General features: G+C 37.2%; 1 pseudogene; it reads right to left on the bottom strand.

The window, feature by feature from the left end:
• The window catches only part of LOC102495350 (ATP-dependent RNA helicase DDX3X-like), a 20,081-nt pseudogene that overhangs the window by 6,673 nt on the left and 2,405 nt on the right, over nucleotides 1-11,003 (bottom strand).

Raw genomic sequence — 11,003 nt, 5'->3', positions numbered from 1 at the left:
AATAACCTCTCAAAAAAAAAAAAAGTCAAAACTGCAAAACTCCTCCTGTATTTTTTTTTAAAAGAATTTTTTTGCTACCAGGCACATGCCCTTGTCAGAGACAAACAGAAAGAAAGGGAAAGTGAGTAGTCACACCTCAGGAAGAACAACCACACAACCACCTGTTCTTCAGTCTTTGGGTACACACATGCACTCAAGCCTGGCATGATTTTCAAGCCACTGGGTCCAAAACTTGAAATGCCGAATCAGCCACATGGGATCTAGCACCTTAAGTACCACACCACCTGTTAACCCAAATTCCCTCTGTAATTCAAAGATTACACCAAAAACTGATTTTCATATGATTAAATTGCAAAAGAAACTGAAAGAGGTAGACCTAGCATTCTGTTTACTAAACAAAAATACTGTGTTTTTTAAAAAAATTTTAGGGCCCACCTGATAACATAATGGTTACGTCACTTGACTCCCATAATCAACTACAGTTTGAGTCCTGGACCCAGAAGCTTAGAACTCACCCTTGGCACATTTGTGTGCATGCCCCAAAATCCTAAAAGCAGAACAGAGTAGAAAGGATTGCAGGGTAGCCATCACCCCCCGCCCCAGGAGGGAAATGACAACGCACTTCTTGTCTCTCTTATTTCTATCTCTCTGAGAAGTGCCCTATACCAAAAATCTCTCAAAAAAAAAAAAGAAATTTTTTACCTTCATGGCTTTCAAAGCTTCACCTGGACCATCTGTATATATCTGACTCAGGATGGGCAAAAGAAATGCTGCAGTTTTTCCAGATCCTGTTAAAAAAAAACACTGGTTTATTAATTTCAGTATTAATAGGTTTTCCAAATGTTCTTTGATTGAAAGAAAATTTTACTCCAACCAAGTTTCTGCAAAATACAATGAAATTTACAGAACTAGACTAAAAACATAAGGTGGTATCTATAATCTATTTTTGAATATTCACTTCTTTCATTTTAATTTGTACAAAAACACCATTAATTGTTAAAAGTATTAGCAACTAGGATGAGCAGGTGGCTTAGTGATTAAAGAACTGAACACTCCCACATGGCTGACCACAGTTCAAGTCCTGGACCTGTTGGCTTGCTTTCTCACTTTCCTTCTCTCTCTCTTTAGTCAAATTTAAATAAATTCATAAATAAAATTAAATAAGTGTTCTTTAAAAAAAAATATTAGGAACTTCAATTTTAAAATTTCTTTGCAACTACCATTACACTATTGTTAAGGATATTAGAAGCAGGGGGACCAATAGTTGGCATAATGGCTGGACTCCCATGTATTCAACCATGGTTTGAATCCCAGACCCAGTGGCTTCACCAGTGGCTTCAACTCAAGCCAGGCATGTGTACATGAGTGCCTAAGATGCTGAGAGGAGGATGGAGAAGGGATTGTGGTATGGCCATCCTCCAGGGCTGGGGGGGAGGGGTGATTTCTCCGAGAAGCTTTCTGTCTGTCTATGTCTTTCTTTTTTTTTTTTTTTTTTTTGGAGAGGTTTTCGCTATAGGGCGCGTGCGCTCGCCAGACAGACAGAGAGAGACATAGAGACAGAAAGCGAGAAATCACCCCCCAGGGGGGATGGTCACGCCGCAATCCCTTCTTCTCCATTCTCCTCTCGGGATCTTGGGCACGCACGCACACGTGCCCGGCGTGAGATTTAAGCCACCGGGTCCGAGACGCGAACCGTGGTCGACTACGTGGGAGTCCAGCGACATAGCCATTACGCTAACTGCTGGTTCCCTGTCTATGTCTTTCTGACGAACACATGCTCCCTATAGCAAAAACCTCTCCCCCGCACCCCCTCCAAAAGAAAACAGGGATTGGTAAACTTTATATAAAGATCCTAATATAAGAAAAAGCTTTGTATGTAAATGTCTGTACCAATATCTACCTACCTTTACAGCCACAAATGGAAACAAATGGATATGGCTATGTTTGAATAAAATATTTTATATAAAGAAGAGCAAAGCTGGATACAAAAAGAAAATACAAGTTTGTTTGTTTGTTTTTTAAGTTTGCTATAGGGTGCATGCACTCACCAGAGACAGATAAAGGAAAAATGAGAAAACTTCCAAGGGGTATAGCCACACCTGAATCCCTTCTGCACCATTCTATTGGGGACTTTGGACACAAGCACACAAGTATCCTGCATGATTTTCAAGCCATGTGTCCATGATTCAGACTGCGGAATTGGCAATGTGGGATTCATCCACTTTAGCACCATACCACCTAAATAGTAATACAAGTGTATTTCTTAAAGAAGGCATTAAAAATAACAAATAATCTGGGCCAAAAGATGGTAAGAAGGTTAAGGCGACTGGATCCTATATGGCCTATCCCACAGTTCAAATCCCAGATCCAGTGGATTCAAAGTAATATGCAATGCATGTGCATGCCCAAAGTCAAGAGGAGAATGGAGAAGTGACTGTGGTATGGCCATCTTCCTGTCTTTCTCTTACAAGCACAAGCACTCTAAGGCAAAAGTCTAAAAACAAGTCATAAAAGTTGTGAACAATGTATGAAATTCTGTCATCTTTTTATCAGTAGTCCAAATTCTGATGTAAGATTGACTACTATTCCTTCCCATTCTCCTATCCCCAAAATGCCAGAGAACTAGAGACATGTTTTTCTCTTACCCAGATGGAGATAATAGGCTCTGATCTGGTTTTATATTCCCTAATCCAGGTAGACTGTTAATGTTAACATCTCTACATTCACAATTTTTCCCTGCTATAGTAATACCAGGCTAATGATTTACTACAGGCTTCCCTAAAATGATCTAATATAAACACTAATTTTATACAAATGATGCAACTATAGAAGACAAAAGACACATTCACAACTAATCTTTACCTACTCAATACACAGGATTCAGGTCCTTCTAGAGAACAAACTTATTTAGAGTAACCCAATTAAGGTATTTTTAACCTTTATGCTTTATCAGGTAAGCTTACCTGTTGGAAAAAAAGCCATTAAGTCTCTTTTTTGTTTGATAATAGGTATGGCATGTTTTTGTACTGGAGTAGGACGAGTGTAACGAGTAAGCTCTATGTTTCCCATTATAATCTCTCCCATTTCAACATCGCTGAACTGTGAGGAATTTAATCAGGTTAATAAAGTGAAAGTAGAATTGTAACATATGCAGCAATTTCTGTTTTATACTATTGGAAGTAACCATTTAAATGCCTATGACTTAGTTTTACATGGTTACATTCATTTTTGGTAAATTTACCTTGATATATTTAAGGAAGATGAACTCCTGGGTATAATCTACATTTTAAAAGTCTTCAGGTGGTATCCAGCAGATAGCATGGTGGTATAATACACTGGATTCCTATGGTCTACCATGGTCTGAATCCTACACCTGGCAGTTTTCTCTCTCTCTCTCTCTCTCTGGTAAGCACACATGGCCTATAGAAAATATAAATAATAATAATAAAACTAAATAATTTTTTTAAAAAGTCTTTAGTTCATGTTTGACATTTTCTATTTCATTATTCTTTTTTTAAATTATTTATTTAACATTATTTATTCAGTCATTTAATTTGACCAGAGACACCCAGAGAAGGAAAGTGAGAAAGGAAGCCACCAGGTCCAGGACACAAACTGCATGGTCAGCCACGTGGGAGTGTCCAGCACCTTAACCACCACACCCTCTGCTGGTCCGTATTTCATTATTCTTAATGATGACATTCATCTTGGTCTTTATTAACACAAATGGATGTTTAACAACTTTAAATAATGGTAAAAAGTCAAACAAAAATAACTTACACTTTCAATATGTGGAGGACAGTTATTGCCAGTTGCCTCTACTGGTATATCATCATATTTCTCAAAGTTAATCCCAGTGTTTCCACCCGAAAAAAGTTCTCTAAAATCAAATTATTATAGATAGGTCACTTTTAGGTATAAGTTTTGTAACACTTGAAATAAATTTCAAAAACTTACTGCTCCAAACGTTCACTTGATGGAAGTGGTTTGGACCAATCATCCTCATCTGATTTGTCACACCAACGACTATGTCCACTTCGTTCATATTTGCCAAAGCTAGTTCGGTCACTTCTACTGCCAATACCATCATAGTCACTCCGTCCACGATCATCAAATCTGAACAGCAAAAACAATCAGTGTGTGTCATCCAGTCAATATCAGAACATCGTCACTCCAGAAAAGTATTTGAGTATTAGCTGAATTATGGATTCACACTACGTTTGGAGCATTTTAACAATCCAAAACTAGCTTATTTCATTTGTGAAATAATGTCCTCCAGAGTAGTGCTTTTTTTTTAAAGATTATTTATTTAACTTTATTTATTAATTCATTTAATTTCATCAGAGAGAGACAGAGAAAGAGAGAAAGTGAGAAAGCAAGCCACCAGATCCAGGATTTGAACCATGGTTGGCCATGTGGGAGTGTCCAGAGCCTTAACCACCATGCCACCTGCTGATCCCGAGTAGTGCTTTTTAAATAATATGTGTTTTATCATTTATCATCCTTAAAACTTTTACAAATGGCTTTCTGTGCAAATAACAAGCCCGCAAACATGGTGAACATCCCTAAAACCTGCCAGACTTTCTATCAGAAGAATGGCAAGTACCAACCTCATAAAGTGACACAGTATAAAAAAGGGCAAGAATTCTCTTTATGCTCAAGGAATTATAATAGGAAGCAGAGTGGCTATGATAGACAGACTAAGCCTATTTTCTGGAAAAAGGATAAAACCACAAAGACTATGCTGAGGCTTGACTGTGTTGAGCCCAACTGCAGATCTAAGAAAATGCTGGCTAGTAAGAGATGTAAGCATTTTGAACTGGGAGAAGATAAGAAAAGAAATAGTCAGGTGATCCATTTCTTTCGGGTTTTTTTGTTTGTTTTTTTGTTTTTTTGTTTGTTTGTTTTTTTGTTTTTGCTATAGGACATGTGCGCTCGCCAGACAGAGAGAGAGAGACAGAAAGTGAGAAATCACCCCCCAGGGGGATGGCCACACCGCAATCCCTTCTTCTCCATTCTCCTCTCGGGATCTTGGGCACGCACACACATGCACCCAGCGTGAGTTTTAAGCCACCAGGTCTGGGACATGAACCACGGTCGACTACATGGGAGTCCAGAGACTTAGCCATTACGCTAACTGTTGGTCCCCAGGTGATCCATTTCTAAGCTTCATCTTTTTTATTATGAAAACAACAAAAGCTTGAGGTGAATGTTCACCTCACTAGATCACAGTTGGTCTTTTTGTGAGGGGATAAAGTAATCAATAAAACTCTCCTCTTGTGGGAATTTGATTCCCAATTTAAAAAAAAATTAACTTTTATAAATGTTTATGCCTTTAACAGACACAACATGCTAAGAATCAAGTTTTGAAATATAATAGGTGGGTCCAGCAGGTTGGTGTGGTGGCTAAGGGTGCTGGACTGCACCATAGCTGACTGGGGTTCAAGTCCTGGACCCAGAGGGACTCTCTCTACTTCTTGGACTCAGTTCCTCTCTGGTCCCATTTAAATAAGTAAATAATGAATAAAGTTAAATAAAATCTTTAGGAAAAAAAGGAATACTTATAATAGTACATCTTACATCAACAACATACATTTATCCTTTGGACTAAAGGGAAATTTTTTTATGTGATAAAACTTATATAGTTATAGTCCTTTCTTCTTAAAAACAGGACAAATGACAACATATAGACTTACAGTCCTTTTTTATTTGGAAAGGTTTTGGTATAGGGTGCATGCACTCACCAGAAAGACAGAAAGTGAGAAATCAACCCCACAAGGGAGATGGCTACACCACAACCCTTCTCCTCCATTCTCCTCTTGGGATCTTGGGCACACATGCACACACACCCGGCGTGAGTTTAAGCCACCGGGTTCACGATTCGAACCGCAGTCAACTACATAGGAGTCCAGCAACATAGCCATTATACCAACTGCTGGTTCCTGGACTTAAAGTTCTTAAGATCACTTTATCACACTTCAGCAACAAAAAATAAAGTATTTAAAAATCGACAGAAAACTCATAAATACCTCAACCAAAAGATTTCATAACATTAAACAGCATATTCCCATATCATCTATTTTGAGAGATCACTTTTAGTGAATTCCTCTCACAGCTAACTAAATAATGAGTAAATTAACATTTTATTTAAAAGCAATTAATAAATGGTTAAAGAAAAGAACATGATTAAGGATCACAAAAAATATGAAGAATGAGAATTTATCAAAGTAAGACTCCTAAATCACTACTTTTTACCCATGTTCATACTTACCTTCCCCTTGATCCACTACCACGATCACTAAAGTAACTGGTCTTTCCTCTTGAATCACGAGACCCAAAACTGCTGTATGCATCCTTATCTTTACTACAACTCCATCCTGAACTGTCTTTATCATAGAGTCCTTCAACAAAAAAGCAAAAGTTTGATAATTCTTCTGACTTCTATCTTTTCAAGTATAAAGTCTTTCCTTTACCTTATAGGATCAAAACACATTTTACAATCTTTTATTATATCATGGAAAATAGTATGTTCTCACAATGATATAAATGAAGTCTATAGCAAGACATTTTTTTAAGCTGTGACTGATTTCAGGAGGGGCCCTCAAGTCATGTCAGTCCTTTTGGTACAGAATTCAAGCTATCTCAACAACAATATTTTGTTAATATATGCCCTACATGACATATTTAGTAGTAAAAAGCATTAAGTGCTTTAATACATTTCAAATGAAGCAGTTCTTGCAAAAAGCTAAGATAGGGCAATTCTTCCAACCTATTAAGCCTGGCCAGAGTTATAACTGCACAACTACCTTTCAAAAACTATTTTCACTTAGGCCAGCCGATGGTGTAGTGTTAAATCTCTGGTTTCCCACATGGCTGACAGCTATCTGAATCCCACCCAGTGGCTTGAAAAATCATGCGGAGGAACAGCAGATGTCATAGTGGTTATGCTGCAAAACCCTCACATGGAAGACGTTAGAGTCCCAGACCCAGTGGCATGGAACTCACACAGGTCATGTGTGTGTGCATACCCAGAATCCCAAGAGGAAAGTGGAGGTATTACAGCATGGCCATCCTCCCTCCTGGAAGGGCTGTCACTTTCTCTCTCCAGCAGGCACATATGACCAATAGAAAAATCTTTCAAACCGAAAAAAGAAAAATCATGCCGGGAATGTGTCCATGAGTACCCAAAATCCTGGGAGGAAAATGGACAAGGGACCGTGGCATGGCCACCCTCCATGTAGGCGATTTCCACTTTCTCTCTCACTGTTTCTCTCTCATACACCATCCTTTAGCAAGATCTCTAAAATAATAATAATAATAATAATAATAATAAACAAATAAAAACAATTTTCATTATGGTATCTTTCCAAGAGAGTAGTAAACAGGATTTTGTTTTACATAGTGGGGCATCCTCATTAAATATAAGCTTTCCAAAATGAAGGAATGGTCAAAGTCTACAAGAAAGCACAAAGGAACAATAATTATCCGTTATTCAACTTTACATGAACTTTACTAAAGCTACTAACTGCTAGTTCTTGAAAAAAGTCTTGAAAAAAAGTACAGGAGGGAGAAAAGAGGTTTATAGATGTCACGAAATTACATTCCCTTTTCTTAGATTCTGAGTAACTTCTAATGTAGTAAAAATTTGATCTACAAAACTGCCTTAACCAACATACCTTTAGAGGACTCTCTATTTCTTAAATGAGGTGGTATATATCGGCCTTCTAAAAGATGAGGGGGTATATATCGGCCTTCTAAAAGAGAAAATGTAAAATTAAGCATGATATATTCTTGAATACACCTTTTTATCAAAATGCCTACTTTTAAAAAAATGCAGGGACCAGCAGTTAGCATAATGGCTATGTCGCTGGACTCCCACATAGTCAACCGCGGTTCGCGACCTGGACCCGGTGGATTAAACGCATGCCAGGCGCATGTGCATGTGTGCCCAAGATCCCAAGAGGAGAATGGAGAAGGGATTGTGGCATGGCCATCCGCCCTGGGGGGTGATTTCTCACTTTCTGTCTCTCTGCCTGTCTTGCAAGCGCCCAATAGCAAAAATCTCTCCAAATAAATAAATAAATAAATAAAAATGCAGATCCTGGAAAACAAACTTGTAAAACTTGTATTTCATAAAATAAAATAATTAGCCATCAACTTAGGGGAAAGTGTCTAATATAAAGACAGTACTGCCTTTTAGCACAATTTTTTTCTTCAAAAAAAGGAAAGCAAGTTTAGTTAACAAATTTGGAATTTAGGCCAGCAGGTGGTTAAGGCTCTAGATCACAAGCTCTTGATCACATAGCTGAATCCCCTGTTTGAGTCCTGGATCTGGTGGCTTGAGTAACATACCAAGTATATGTGCATGCATGCCCAAAACCCCAACAGAAAATGGGAAGAGATTGCGACTGCACGCATCCTATTAGAAAAATCTAAAACAAGCAATGAAAAACAGAAACAAACTTAGGAACTTGGATCACAACAGAAATCCTCAATCCAATTATTTTTTTAGCATGTACTAGTGGTTATTTAACAAAATGTTTTAAAATCACTATATAAATCACTAACTATAATTATTACCAAAAAAACTTCTAAGATAAATCACATAGGTATTAAATCAATAACCCAGTAAGACCCTTTTTATCTATAATGATAACATAAAGCCAAACAATAAAAAAAAAAGAAAAACGATTTGAATAAGAAAAAGGGAGTTTTAATTTTGAGCTTCTCAATGCAAGAGCTCAGACTGTGATTAAGAAGTAAAACCAGGGCCAGAAGGTAGCATGGTGGTTAAGGTGCTGGACACTCCCACACAGTCAATAATGGTTCAAGTCCCAAACCTAGTGGCCTTTCTCTCTCTCTCTCTCTCTCTCTCTCTCTCTCCCTGGACAAATAAAAATAAATGACTGAATAAATAAAATTTAAAAAAAAAAAAAGTAAAATTAATTAACTTAGGAAGTAAAAGATCACCTCTATTACCAGAAAATGTTTAACTAAATTTCTTATTTGGGGATTGCATTAAGTATCTAACACTGTCTCTACTAATACAATTAAATCCCTATAATGTTCATGTAATGATTATTAAGACTTAGAATGAATTTATCAAAGCTGAAGAAGAGGCTTTGTGATGTACCAAATGTACCAAATTGTTAGTTAGACAGAAACATGGGTCAGGCAACATATAGTACCCAATAATCACCAACTGTCCCCCACCTGGTTCAGTCTAAAAATCCCTAAATAAGCTTCCAAAAAGCACCAAAAGTGAGAACTATTTTCAAAAGAAGATTTTTTTTTTAGAGAGGTTTTTGCTAAAGGGCACGTGTGCTCGCCAGACAGAGAGAGACAGAGACAGAAAGCGAGAAATCACCCCCAGGGGGGATGGCCTCGCTGCAATTCCTTCTCCTCCATTCTCCTCCATTCGATCTTGGACACGCACTCACACACACCCAGCTGAGTTGAAGCCACTGGGTCCAGGATTTGAACCCCGGTCGACTACATGGGAGTTCAGCGACATAGCCATTACACTTACTGCTGGTCCCTCAAAAGATTTTTAAACTTAACTTCTTTTCTAAAGTACTTAATATGGTACTTAATCTATCACCCAAGAATCAAGTATAGCTTGATTTTAAAGTTTACGTTCTTCATGGGAAGTGAGTATCAGTACAAGTTCCTTTTATTAGATTTAACACAATTGAGGTCAGTTCACCAGAGGGATGGATATATCCCAACCTCTTTACACTGAGACCAAAACTTCCTGGACAGACTGTTTCCTAAAATAATATAAACTACATTAATTTTCCTTCTATTTAACTGTTTTAATGTGAAACACTTTATATTTTTATTCAGTATCAATGAAAAATTTAATTTTAAAATTTGTAAGCCCATGAGATATTATTAACAGTAAGCACTTACAGTTATCATGTTAAAAAATAAATTCACTTAACTGTTCACTGTACTTCCTCCTCCACTCCGCTTGTCAGAGGCATTCAAGTCTAGACTGGAAAACTTAAAAGACAGTAATAAATCACATGCTGATACACTACAAAGTAGTAAAGTAAAAAATGAAGCACAAAAGCCAGTAAGAAGTTCTGAATTCCATCCTACGCCATTTACTAGTAAAAGCTTTGATATATACACAAGGTTAAAACCTTGATGCTATAGTTCTCAAAGAACACCTATCACAAATTCAGTCATTCAAAACACATCGTCTCCATAACAATTTCCCACATTTTTATGATCACTGCACTAAAATGTCATACTCAATTCATTAATGATTTATAAACATCAAATTTAGCCACCATTACATAAGAGAAATGTTTTCAATGCCACTGGTTATCTGCTTAATACTTTAAACGAAAGAAATATGTATAGTAGGACAATGTGAAGAATCTTGAATTTCTTTATACCCTAAAAGTTATACAACTCTGAAAAAAATTCCTAACCACTAAAAATTATAATTAACCCCTATTTTATGGAGTATCATACAGCTTTACATAGATACCACTGCACTATTTAATGCCTGAAATTCTGAAAGTGATTATTTCTCCCATTTTGGGAAATAAGTTCAGAGAGATCAAGTCACCAATTTACCCCATCCTACAAGTAACACCCAATGTTGGTGTTTTTTAATAAAGAATTATTTTTTTATTTTATTTTATTTTGTTTATTTTAATTTGACCAGGGAGAGACAGAGAGAGAGAGAGAGGAGAGAGAGAGAGAAAAAGCAAGCTGCCAGGTCTGGGACTCAAACCGTGGTCAGCCATGTGGGAGAGTCCAGCGTCCTCAACCAACACCCAATGTTTTTTAAAGGATATAATACTCTCTTCTACCTCAGTCTGTCTCCCAACATCAATAGATTTCAAGGAGTACCACAAAGATAATTTCACTTTTTTGCACTTTATAATAGCAATAGCTACTTGATAGGAATTAAAAAATCATTCATGCTTGGGGCCTGCAGGTGGAATGTTGGCTAAAGGTGCTAGATTCCCACTTTTCCAACCATG

Source organism: Tupaia chinensis, unplaced genomic scaffold (genome assembly GCF_000334495.1).
Source record: "Tupaia chinensis unplaced genomic scaffold, TupChi_1.0 Scaffold150112_1, whole genome shotgun sequence".
Classification (NCBI taxonomy): Eukaryota; Metazoa; Chordata; class Mammalia; order Scandentia; family Tupaiidae; genus Tupaia; species Tupaia belangeri.
This window is presented reverse-complemented; position numbering and strand designations above follow the sequence as displayed.